The sequence below is a fragment of the Scatophagus argus genome, chromosome 24 (genome assembly GCF_020382885.2).
Source record: "Scatophagus argus isolate fScaArg1 chromosome 24, fScaArg1.pri, whole genome shotgun sequence".
NCBI classification, from domain to species: domain Eukaryota; kingdom Metazoa; phylum Chordata; class Actinopteri; family Scatophagidae; genus Scatophagus; species Scatophagus argus.
The window spans coordinates 9,971,547-9,985,083 of record NC_058516.1 but is presented as its reverse complement, the minus strand read 5'-3'; the positions used below and the strand labels follow the sequence as shown (position 1 = coordinate 9,985,083).

The window sequence follows — 13,537 nt, the reverse complement described above, 5'->3', positions numbered from 1 at the left end:
AGGACTCGCAGGGTCAAGCTCACAGAAACCCTAGTGGATGAAGGCAATTACACTGTCAACCCAGAGGCAAATGGCAAACACAATAATCCAATATGGATCCTCATTGCAGTGCTTATTGTGAAGAGAGTGGGTGGAAGACAGGAGAGAGAGGTCAGGAGGGAGCATCACAGTAAAGGGAAGAATACAGTGGTAAAAAAAGAGACAGGAGCTGTGGGGAAGATGGGAGATAAAGGTGAGGAGCCGAGCAGTGGAAAAGATGTGGGCAGAGCGGAGTGATATGAATTAGTACAGAGGGGTGAAGGGAGATAACAGCAAAAGGCCAGGAAGACAAAGGAGGGGACATGACATGGCACCTCTTGGTGAATGTGAAGCTAAATTAGAATCAGTCTGGCATGAGGAGGTCTAAACAACTCGATTACGACAATGAGTCACAACACAGTGGCCTGATTAGCAATGCCATACAGTCAGTTCTCTAATTTCCTTCTCACAAGAAAATACGACAAGTCTGCCACACAGTGATGGATGAAATTTAGCTGCTCAGACGCAGCTGAAATACTGAATCAAACATACAAAATGACAGCAAGTCACCAGACAGATCCTGGCAGTAGGCCAGAGAAGCCAGGTCATGTACAGCAAGAGCATATATTATTAATATTTCAAGACATTAATAATATCTTGATATATATTTTGAAAGTATATAGAAAGCTGTCAGCTAGTAGTACATCAAGTTTTCTATTTTCTGATGATCTTAAATGTGCCCTCACTATTTCCCCATCACAAGATGAAATGCACAGGTAGAATTAATAACATTAATGTGTGTGCATATCTGTTGAAGACACAAAAGTCATCCCCAAGTTGCTGACACAATATTGATATTGATGGTTATGTTAAAAAAAAAGAAAAATAGACTGTTATTATGTGTTATTATCTCAGTGTTGTCAGCTGATCATGAGGTCTGGAAGCAGCAAGTGAAAAAAAAAATCAATAACATGAATAAAAATTATTCTTATACTATTCTGAGTAAAGCACATAAGTGGAACACATCCCATGGGCCCCCACATCCCGTGATGCACATGAATAAAAGCATGATATGGATTATTTCTGTTAACACAAAGGCTTAATATCCCAGAGTGTCACTCACCATGCCACAAGGATTCGAGTTGGCTACTAAACCTGTTCAAGTCTATTTTTCTATGTCAGGTGGGCACAGAAGAACTTTCAATCAAGCCTGGCTCCCAGTGTAAATAACCAATAATCTTCAAGTCTCATCAAAGGAAAAACTAATAAAACCTGGCTATCCTTTTCTTCCTGACAGTTATTAAAGACATCCCACAGAGCATCAAACACACTATTGGTATCGTCACAATTACTTTTCTTTCAACTGATGTGAACCTGCCACAAAGGATATTAAGTCTGTAGACACTATAGGCTTCTTTGTGATTTTTGTTTTCATGTGAATAAAAACACAACAGCAACAACAGGAATTAAGGTGTTTTGCGTATGAGACACATACGCTGGTGGCGTAAGTGTCATGTAACAGGTTCGATATTCTCACAGATCCTGGAGCAGCTCTGACCTCCACAGCCTGGTGACAAAGCTGCAGCGAGCCACTGATACCCCCCCTCTTGAAGGTTCACATGCACAAAATCACACCTGCCCACACATATGCATACTAAATCACAAGATCACAACAAGTGCTGCCCACACACACACTGGCAAAGGCATACTTGCACATAGACACTGTTGCAGAAGAACACACACACAAATGTGTTAAGCCCTGTCCAGACCAGAGGAATAATTTTAGTGCTGAACCCTGCAACCAAAAATCTCATAGGTGTCAAAACTAATTGGAGCCTTACAGTACACACCGCCACAGACGCTGGGAAAAAGTGTGTATAAGTGTGTGTTGTGTTTCTGCATCCACGAGAGAGAATGCGTAGGCAAGTGTAATATTATGTGTGTGTGTGTGTGTGTGTGCGTGTGTGCGTGTGAGGGAGAAACTGTGAGGGCGGGCGTGACTCTGTGCGATGGTGCTGGTGCTGAAGCTGGGCTCTGGACAGCATCCCAAACTGAGTCTGCAGGGAAGCACAGCACCACCATTGCGCCCTACAGAGATCACAGACACAGAGGGGCACAAATAAAGACACACGCACGTGACACACGCAGGCAAACACACTGCCACACACCCCCGCACCACACACTTTGTCAGTTACTGGCGAAGCCATTACCTCCCCCTTTTGCTCCATATTCAGTTCATCTGTAGCCTGTGAGAGACGCCTTTCGTAATTGCTTATCATTATTCCCCATTTAAAGTGATGAGGTAAATGGTAATGACGCTACCTCGGAGAGTGTTTCATCACGTACAGGCACTGTCGCACTAAGTGCAAGCTTTGGACTCGTAATAATAATAAAAAAAAACTACCTCCTCCTCATCCTGTCAAACTTTGCTTGAGAGCCTTATCTCACTGAGGTGCTCATGATGTATCACTGCATTGTGCCTCATCTTTGCATAAAATAGGTTTGATTTGGCTTCTGTCTTCCTTTTTCTCTCATTTAGAGGTGGAAAAAGTAAGAAAAATACCTTTACTGGGACTGACATGGTAATAGAATTTCCAACACTATTTAAAGACGGCAAAAGAATTCAGTGCCGCATTTAATTTTGAAAAATTTATTCTTTGCGGTAAATTGAATAACCTCAAAAGGTCATACACATTATGTGTTGACTGATGAAGAAAAAGAGGTGCAATAACCATCTCCACTCATTTCCACATATCTATATTGCAGCTCAAGGCAGGAATGATTACATATTACTTAGCGTTTTGTGTGGTTTGTTGCAGTCATAACACAGTGGACGGGAAGAAGAGAGTTTAGGAAAGTGAAGAGCCTAACTGGGTGTCATATTGATACACACTATCCAGTTTTTTAATAGACCCATAATTGTCACAGGTACACATGAATAGATGAGGGGGAGTAAGAGATGAGTTTGAAGGAATCAGGTAACAGACAGTGATTTATAATACTATGAAATTATGGAATTTAATAGCAAGGTTAAGAGTGGGCATATATGGGACTGCAGGCCTGCACAGCTGCATTTTTATACAGTGAAAATAGCTAATATCCTTTGGTTGTGTTAAAGCATTAGATTGTGCAGGTCAGGTAGTCCAAGGCTGAAAAACACACCAGCCACTCACATCTGTCACCTTGTGACAATATTACAACATACACCTCCACACATATATTACAACGCATTCATTAAACTCAGGGAGGTGTGAATATATTGTTACTGTGCGCAGTAGTTAAAAAGCTATCACCCACATCACGTCTTTCTGTTTAGCTCCAAATAAAGGTGAGAATCCAACATCTGCTTTACAGGAGAAGTTATTCTCGCTTTAATAAAACATGATAAGGCCAATTGCAAGAACTGCGTAGTGATGGCTATACATAGCAATTTCAGTACATTTGGAGCGTGCGGCTAATACTGATGATCATCAGTGACGGGTACAGGCTGCAGTTTGCCACACTTGGGAATTCAAAGCACATAGGATGAGGTAAGCTTTGCCGACTGGAGGCACTGCATCACATATAAAGAAAAAGAGAGCTTATGGCTCATGGTTTAGGTGAGGTAAGGTGGTCCACTGACATGACTGTGCAAAAAAGCAGCAAACGTGGCTTTGACAATGACAATGCTGTGCCATCTTCTGGTTTCAGACCTTTATCTTTCTGAGAGGTGGGAAAACGCAGGCAAACACACAAACACCCACACAGAAAGACACACACACACACTGTGCCTTCTGTCTAAGCCACCCACTCGGAGCAGAGCAGAAATCCATTCATCGCAGGCATTGCCTCCGAGCAGCCGTCTATGAAAAGGATCTTTGAAAGCTCTAAGGCACCTCTGTGATTCACGCGCCAGCCGCCAATGTGTAGCCATAGCTACATGGTGAAATTATACCTTTCAGCAGGGTCGCTCACATGGCAACCTCTCATTGTAGGCTGCACCGTTGCCCTTGTATGCATGAAATGCTATGATCCATGCTTTGGGATACACTAATAGCTGCTTTGATTCTGATTGGATAATTACCTCCTTTGCGTCGCAGTGGAAAACGAACAATGAAGGAGAGATCAAAGATAAATTATCGGTTGTTTTCACTTGAAATAGATCCTCTGTCCAAGAGACATTACTGCTGGCACCTTCTTCAAATCCCCACAGCCCAAGATAAGCACTTATTGTTCACCGAGTATCCATACAGTAATAATGTGAATAAAAATGTGTTCTTTATTAGTTTATCCAGGAGGGAAAAGGGATGAGGGCAGCTAATTTCATAAACAGATTAGGATTACACTGTCTTCATCCACTGAGGCTCCTTCAAATGTTTTTACTCATTATAATTAAGGCCAATTAATTACTTCTGGAAATCCAATCTGGAGAATTATTTTTCCCATTACATCTACATCATCCAGGGTTTCTTTATTTGATGTGCTTTTCTTGATATTGGCATTTTCTCTGCTTTTTGACATTCACAGACCAAAAGAAATCAACAGATTAATGAAAAAAACAACAACATATTAATCTTTCATCAAAATACCACAAATTAACTGTCCATGCTGTCATGCAAGAATTTTATTTTTCCTTAGGATTCCACTGATCATGCTTCAAATCAGACCCAATATCCAGCTGACAAAACTTTGGCAAAAGAGAGAAAGAGGAAAAGAGGGGGAAAAAGGAAAAAAGAACTCGGTGACATGAGAGCACAAAAAATCCAATTCGCCCAGACACAGCGACAGAGTTTTGTGGTGAATACAACATTTCTCCTTCCCGAACGTACCAGAATTATCGTGCTGCAGCATTCCAACTATGGCTCACAGTGACACAGAAGCAGGTCTAAAAATCAGAAAAACATTCATCCTCCAACCATATACATTTTGTACTGCCTGTGACCTACTTCTTTGTTGTATTTCTGTTCAGCCCCCCCACCCCACACACACACATAATGTTTTCAAAGCCTGTTTGCAATGTCTGGATGTCTTTCCACTGTCAACATTTTAAGAATAAATTTATTACTAATGTTAACCAGACACAGACCAAGGAATATCTGCTGTGAGACAGCTGTCAGAGCCTGATTGAAGGCTGATACAGCTGTAATACTTCCATAAAAGCAGGAAAAATCCTCCAATTCCTATGGTAAACACTAATGCTACAAGAGTTATTATTAAATTAACTGGCCTTGACTCTGAGAAGCACAATCAGCCCCCCAGTATATAACACATTTTACTTGGAACATTGGCCCAAATGGTCCATGTATAACTGGCATTAGCATCCCCTGCCTCGCTGCCATCTTCGTCAGCGGTAAAGACTCCTGCCACCGCCCTCCCCCGACCCCCCACCTCCTTCATCAGATCGGCTGAATGGTCAGAGTGATGACCGTTGTGTGCCTGTGGGTGGCACAGACACAAGAGGGCCAGTCTTCCACCCCCCTCGGCAGAATAGCGGTTCAGTTGTGGGCCCCTCCGTTCACCACTGTAACATTTGCATTTTGCCCTCAATGGGCGCTCTATCCTCAGGCCTGCTGGAGACAGAGACTGGCGGCCTATAGACTACAGCCGACAGAAGAGCTGTAATGTCCTCGTAAAGGCTACTGGATTACTAGATTACATCCCTGTGGTTCCTATCACCCCCTAATAGGGAATCTATTGGCCTGGTGATGAGCCATTGTTTTTCTTTCTCACATCAACACTTCAAACCTAGAAACAGTATGGATGAACTACAACAGTGTGTCTGAATCTTGGGAATCTGGTGTGTGTGTTGAGCAGGCCTTGCATATCCCAGACCTCATGATGTCTGTCTCGTGCTAGCGCTGCGCTCCGTGACAGGATCAATGGCAGTGTGACTGGCGGTATGGACAGAATACGATCTGGACAAAAACATCAACTATTGGAAGATCATGAACAAAATAGCTTGCAATGTGTAGGGTCAGCGCAAAACCGGTAGTGGCTACTTGTGGACAGCATCAATGTGGATTACTTGGCACCAATGAAAGGCTGGAATGAGACCGAAGTAGGACAGACTTACAGTAAAATGCCTGCAACCGGTCATCACTTGCTTATAGAGATCTGACTGGTACAGTGTATTTTTAGATGGCTGTGCCCTACAGAGAAACTGTAACAAGTCTTCTTCCCCACCGTTTATCCGATTGTCCTTCTCAGCAAGAGAGGAGGAGGGCCGCTGTGAGAAAGTGACACTAATTTTTCTGACACGAAGCCTGTGATATGTGTAATCCCCTTAGAGCATAGCCGAAGAACCTGTTGTATCCCCACTGACCAGCAAAGACGGGGGATGGACAGGCACTCACTCTTTCTCCTTGTTTTTCAATGTTCCCTGGTTATCTCTTTCTTTTCTTTCTCCTGCAATTCCTTGTCCTCCCAGTGTGGCATTTAAATCCTATCATTAATGCAATGTCATTTGCATTATTGTGGAATATGCACGGCTCACGCTCATCCGCTCATCCTTTGGCTGGGTGTTTTGTTTACAGATATTCGTATTTGTGGCTATAAATATCCAAAGAAGAGCATTTCTTGGCTTGCAAAAACTAGTGGAACCGATCCGGGAATGATCGGTTCCAGGAAGTTATGCCTCATCTCCACATTTCCAAGACAAAATCTAAATGTTGGCTTATTCTTTTTACAGCCCCACCCCACCCCACCCCACACACACTTTTTTTCTGGAAGTTTTAGTTCAAGCTTTAACATTTAAGTTTGAACCCCAAACACATTTTGCCTTTTTCCAGGGCATCAATGAAAAAAAAAGTGTTGTTCTTCATGCTCATAATGTCTGCCTTTCTTTTCTCAGTTTGCTCCAAAAAGAGTCACTGTTCTAGCAGGTTAACAGCTGGTTATGGGTCAACCTATAATAGTTGACAAGGAAACCACTTCTGTGAAAGTCCCCAGCTATAAGACACCAAAGGGACAGGCTCTACAGTGCTCACAAGGCTCCGAAAAAGCAGACCCAGTGACCCTAGAACCTGGGAGAGTAGAGAGGTGCTGGATGCACATGGACAGGGCTTCCCTTCATCCTCAAACTTGGAGAATGCTCCCTCTTAAAGATCCTGTTTTGTTTTTGGGCTCTAATGGATCCTTTTGGACTAATGGATCTGTTTGAAGTGGAGAGGCTCCAGGACACCGAACACTGAAAGTCCATTATGAAATGATAGCTGAAGGCTTTTTGCTTACATTTGGGCTGGTAATGGGGAACATGAATCAATAGTGAACAGTGTAGATGAGAAGAAGTCATTTCAATGTAAAACTGTGGACGTGCTTCAGCTCCCAAATTCTTTTCAGCTCTTATTATGTTGTGATCAGGTATATTTGGCCTGGCTATTAGACTACAGTGCTATTAGTGATAATGCAAGTGAATGCAAACAAGAACATATCCTTAATATAAGGGACAGAGACTAGGTAATTTAGAAACAAAGGTCCTTCTTTTTTCACGTCCAACACACACACACACACACACACACATACAAACATGTTAAGACTGTGTTGCCTCAGCAGTAATTAAGTGCCTTTGTTTCACCAGCTGTAATCCCACAGATGGAGGAGTAGTACTGCTGCTGACACACGAGATTACCCAAGGAGAGAGAGAGCGAGGTGATACACCCAGACAGAGAGGGGGGGGAGTGGGATAAAGGTGAGGCACAAAATTAAACACTCCCACATGCATCTGAGATGTGTAATAAAGGCTGCCTGTGCTGATCATGCATACACACCCAAGTATCTTAAACAACTGAATGCGTCTGTTGATCTTCTTTCAAAGGACAGCATTTTTAGCGTTTCGTTTCATTCTTTCCTCACGCTCACTTTGTTTCCTTTTAAGTGTTGTGCATCAGCTGAAAAATCACATGCTCGCATTGTCACCATGCAGCACTGGCACTGCAGCCCGTGATCAGTTAGCTCAAACTGCAGCTCGGGCGATTCTAGGAGATGCGGAAGGTGAATGTCTGCAGCCAAAGTGATAATTACAACTGCACTACTTGTAGATGTTACCCTGAGGCCACAGTTGTTAACAGTGACAGTGAATACATGGCTGATAGCATGTGAGAGAAAAGAAAGAGGAGCAGAACATGCTAGGACATTTATTAGCCTTTAAAAAACGGAGAAAAGTCCACTACAATTAAGGGAAATGACACAAGGGAGCTCTAAAAGCCACTCTCTCTTGAGGTCTATGGTAATTTTCTGTACTGAAGCACATAAATTGTCTGTAGAATATAAACAATATTCTTTTAAGAGCTGTTTGTGCTGGTTATGAAACAAGTTTTTGTTCATCTGTCACAGCGGCTGAAGGATTTCAACAAAAGAGCTTTCATGCAGTCGTGCAGTGGGAATTTTAAGGCAATTGAAAAGCACCAGCCACAAATTAAGGTTATCAGCGTTCAGGTGGTAACTGCCCACGATGGATTTGCATGCATCGTTGTGGTAACTGCTTGTAAGGGGCTTATGGTCAAAGCGTAGCTGCAGAGGCCACTGCGATGAGGCACCTGCATAGTCCAGGTCCTCGCTGCAAATCCATCTGGAGGCTGAAACCCTGCTTCGGTTAATCTGATCATCTGCGACCTGCTGAGACATGAAACCCACCCTCCAGAGCTCCCACTAATCTGCACACACACATACAAAAATGCACGCGTACACACAAACGCACACAGGGGCGCAGGCCCATAGCTGACAGGTACACACATAAACACTTATGCCAGTGTGCGCTCGATCGTACGCAGACAGCACATTTGAAGTGTCTCACTCTCCCACACATACTCATTTCTACAAACACACACACCTTCAAGAAAGGCTCAGCTATGACAATGCCACATCTCAGTCTGTTGATAGGTGAGTCACAGCTAAAAGACTGAGGCATTAGCCTGCTTTCGACAACCTGTCATTTCCCTGTGCTGAGAGGACAGATCTCGTCAGCTTTGCATTGATACAACAGCAGTCCTGTGAACTTCAACCAGCCATGTGAAAGATTTCATAGAAATAGGTTACATGATGTTGATGCTCTAGTTTGAAAAGAAATGTGCCACAGACCCACGAGGAAACGGCAGGAGGCCTTATTTTAATTTCCTAATTTTACATTTGTTAACAGATACCTCAATTTCAATCACTCTCCAGCGATCAAAGCCGCTACGCCTCTGTCTGCAGAGCTCTAAATATAACACAAACCCACTACAAATGCTGATGAGAGGAATTAAGCAAACAACGCGAGAAAAGGAAAAAAGGGGCTAGCCTACATCTTCTTTCCCAGCTGACACTATCGACCGCGTGTCACAGCGTGCTGAGGAGTTGTGTAAATCCATAAAACAGATAAAGAAGGATAATGAGATGGAAGGGAGAGAGCAGATCTATTCATCAAAGCCTCTTTCTAACACACTCAGCAGATAGGGGCAGAAATGTTGCATGGCTGCTTACTCTCCAGTTTGGAGATTAAAGCTTTGGTTGCTGACAAAAAAAAAAAAAGTTGAGAGGTTTATGATTCAAACTACAGAGAAACTAGAGAGCCCAGTTACTCATGTAAGAACTCAGAAGCATGTATTCCAACTATGAATCTTATCCTCGATCATAGTCAGGATATAACATCTGACAGTTATTCATATCCCCTGTACATATGATGTACAGGGGATATGAAGGGGGGACTGTGTCTCTGACCTATAACATACTGGTGTCTTGCAGACAAGACACCAAGACATGACAAATAAACTGCATAGTGCAAAAACCTGGTAATGCATGTCTACAGTTTACAAACAAGATGTTTCTGCAATTTCATTTTGTAATAAGCAACCAAAGGGGAATAAGGTGCATTGCCTGGATCGGCGTGTTGTTTGTTGGTTGTGATGATGAGGCCTCTGAGGATGTTCAGTCCCGTGGGCCGAGCAGAGTCTGAGCCCACACGGAGATGATGAAAACAGCCCTCATAAGGTTGAGAACACTGAAGGCTGAACGGTTGCTTATTCTTAGTTTAAGTGATGTGTGCCATTTGGTAATGGAGATACGATCAATAACCTCGGGTACAGTGCCTCAAACGGCCTTTGAGTTGCAGCAGCTTGAGGTGTGTTTCATCTTTAAATCGTTGGGATGCAGGTAAACACATTGATCTCACTATTCACCCATGCCATCAAGCTGCTCTTTTTCCTGTTTGCTCTAAAGGTGGGCCTTGGCTCTGTGGAGTGAATGAGTCAAAGGAGAGCGAGAGGCTGACTGAATCCAAATCAGAGCTGGGTAAATGCAAACAGAATGGGATTGGAGAGTAGTTTTCAGAGGCAACATCTGTTTGGTTGTTAACCATGAAATGTCTTTTTTTGGTAAAGAAAGAAAGAAAGTAGTGTGTGTGCTTGACGCAACTACTGAACCTCTTCCTACCATGAATGTTCTAATGGTTTACTAAAGCAAATTTGGCCCCCACTGGTACCACTTCTCTTGTCATCTTCCTCTTCCTGCCTCCTTCCCTCACCCACCATGAGTTCATCCTACTCTGTGACCGTGCGCGCTGCCAATTAGTGTCCTCCACCTGTCGCCGCGGGTCACTGGTGCAGGCATCTGCTGGGTGTGAAATTGGCCATCTCACTTTCGTCCATGAACTTTGCATGGCCTCCCTGTCTGCCCAAACACGGGCACACAAACATACACAGACAAGCACGCATGCACAGAGACACAGATATGCTGCTATGACCCAAAGCTGACCTTTATGGTATGGCCACCCTGTGTGATGTGGGCAAGGGTGGAAGGGCATGATACAAATAATACCTCCAGCTTGGACTGGGTATTAAAAACCTATCCAGACTAGAATAGGACACATTATCATGCATGTTTCAGGGTATCAAAAGATATTCAAAAGCTTTCAACAACCCGTCTCCTTATTTTTGCAGCGACGTCACAACGTTCTCAAAACCAAACTTGTTGAATACAGTGTTATTATTCCCAAAAGGAACAATGACATAAAGTACAAAAACATGGCGCAAATAGTAATAAAGTGGATTTATGCTTGAATAAAAAACATCCAAGTTTTATTACATTTACAGTGAGCTCAGCTGAACAAAAGAGGCATCAACAAAGCATCATTTAAGAACCAGTGTCAAATCTGAATTAGCAGAGTGGGTATTGGTATGAGAACATTTACAACAATACCCAGCTCTGCCTCTAACAAGGCAGTTGTAAGCCTTTCATTCACTAATAAGCAAGAGCCATTTACACCAACTGCAAGACTTTCATCCAGGCAAGCTCTATCAAATTACCACAATTTGGAGCAGCTACACTCTAGCCTATTAGCTTGATGTTTTTGAGGAGAGCTAGATTGGCCTTGAATAAACTGTCTACTGTAACCTAATGGCACTGACTGCAACAGAATTATTGTTTTTTTGGTAATCAGCCACTTGAACCAGACAGAGGCACACCTACGTTACCATATCACACTCATTCAACCGGTAACCTCAGTCTAACGAGGTAAATAACTGCCTCTTCATTGAGTGTTTGGCGAGCGTGCAAATTAGAATTAAAAGTTAGAGTGCAGGAAGAAAGCGCTGTCTTTCTTTAAGCTCTAGTTTTGAGATGATGTGGTCTCCATTCAGCTTGTCAGAATCTGCAGCACAGCACAAAGCACAGGGAGCGGCAGGCTCTGCTTTTGCAGTGCAGTCCATCACTGCCACCCCTCAAACCTAGATAGGATATGAGTCAGAACAAGAACACTTCTAGGAGAGGGAATGAGTTTGTGCAGGGCACCCTCCATTGTCACTTTAACATGCTTTTTAGAAGGCAGACTCATGTCAATCACTGCAGTTTATACTTTATTAACGCAGAATAATTCTGATACTGACACCCCAACGCATAGACATTTTCTGCACAGACACATGGGAGTTTGGTGTCATGCTAGGCCTGGTTCACAACAGCCTGTTTGACACAGACCAGTAGTCATTTAGACAAAAAACTAGGAGGGAACCCATTCTGCTGTAGGGCCCCTAAAGATTGCATTTCTGTTGCCTCATTAGATGGAGCCAATTAAGAAGATCTCTGTCTCATTATAAAGGCTGGCCCCTGGGAGACAGCTGGGCCTGTCTGTCTCACTGTTTGTCGCTCCCTAGGTGTGCATGTGTGTATGTGATGGGGGTGGATGGGTGGGAACGGTGGAGCATCTTAGCACTCTGTCTTTGTAAGTTTGTCCATTTTATTATCAGAGGAGAAATAAAAGAAGCCTGGGGGAGCAGTCAACACATTTCCTGAGCAACTATTAATTCATATGTTTAATATAGGCCACGGTAAACACCATATGCTTCAGTATGCTGGCAATACAAAGAACATACTGTGACTAGCAGTGGGCATCTCTGCTGCTTCTAGAACAAAAACATAAGACTAAAGTGATTTTTCAAGTATGATATCCATTTTTAAATGAAATCATGTACGACTGAAAAAAGCAGACAAATAAATGCTATTCTCAGTAGGAATTAGATCACCTGAGTCTGCCTCTGATGAGTGATGATGAAACTACGTATTAATAATTAATGAGACCAGTACTAAAGGTCAAGCACGCAGCAAGCCTCCTGCCTGACTCGCCACAGATCTGCCTTCAGCATCGCTGCAGAGGTGCTCACAACAGCATCGACTACTGCAGCAGTAAGGGAGTTTGAGTCCAGCTGGCTTTGAAATCACCAAATGTGAGGATGGCATTGATTCTGCAGTGCTGATTTAAGTTGCTGGGTTTTTTTTTTCTTTGCAGAGAGAAAGAAAAAATGCAGAGAATCAAGCACTTTATCAGCACTGTGGGCAGCACAGAGAGATGGAAAAAGAGGCTGACTCAGAGGTAGTGGGTGGATGGAGACCAGGTGAGACACTGGTACAGCAGATGGGCAGATTTTCAGCGCTCAGTCTCTCCATCGTGTTGCAGGCGGCTTGATGGGTGACGAACACCTACCATTCAATCTGACATGACCAACAGCAGTGCTGTACATATTCTGTTTTATAGAGAAGATATAATGGAGTTCAAGCTCTAGTAAGCTCAGCAAAGAGGTGTAAAGTGATGGCAGCTCGCCCTGCATATATAAGTCCTAAGTCTCACTACAGAGCTGCTGTAGTGTCTACAAGCTGAACATTCAAAGCCTGAATACAAAGGCCTGATATTCTGAAACTTAACATGTACCACTACCCAACTATTCTCATATTTGTTTTATTTTTATTTTGACTGCCCACATTAAAGGACAAAACTATTCACCTAAATTTCTGTTGCTAGAGGACAAGATTTGCTTCCAGAATTGTTTCATGGAGGATTTCAGCCGTGCTGCATTTTACTCACTTTCTGCAATGTCTGAATATTCTAAAAATACTAGCGTCTACAGTTGGCGTCGTCCAGTTCTTCAGTTAGACCCACAGGGAGGCGGTGAAACGTGGGGATCACAGGAGACACTCTCTGTCTGTCACACACACACACACACTGACACGTAGATGTGGGTCAGCGCAGTGGCCCAATTAATATGCCAACATGTACTGTATCAACTTCTCTGATCAACAG

At 43.2% G+C, this 13,537-nt stretch overlaps 1 protein-coding gene across 13 annotated transcripts in view; it reads right to left on the bottom strand.

Annotated features, from left to right (window-relative positions):
* mbnl2 (muscleblind-like splicing regulator 2) overlaps positions 1-13,537 on the bottom strand; it is a 50,384-nt gene that overhangs the window by 18,579 nt on the left and 18,268 nt on the right. The window lies entirely within an intron of this gene.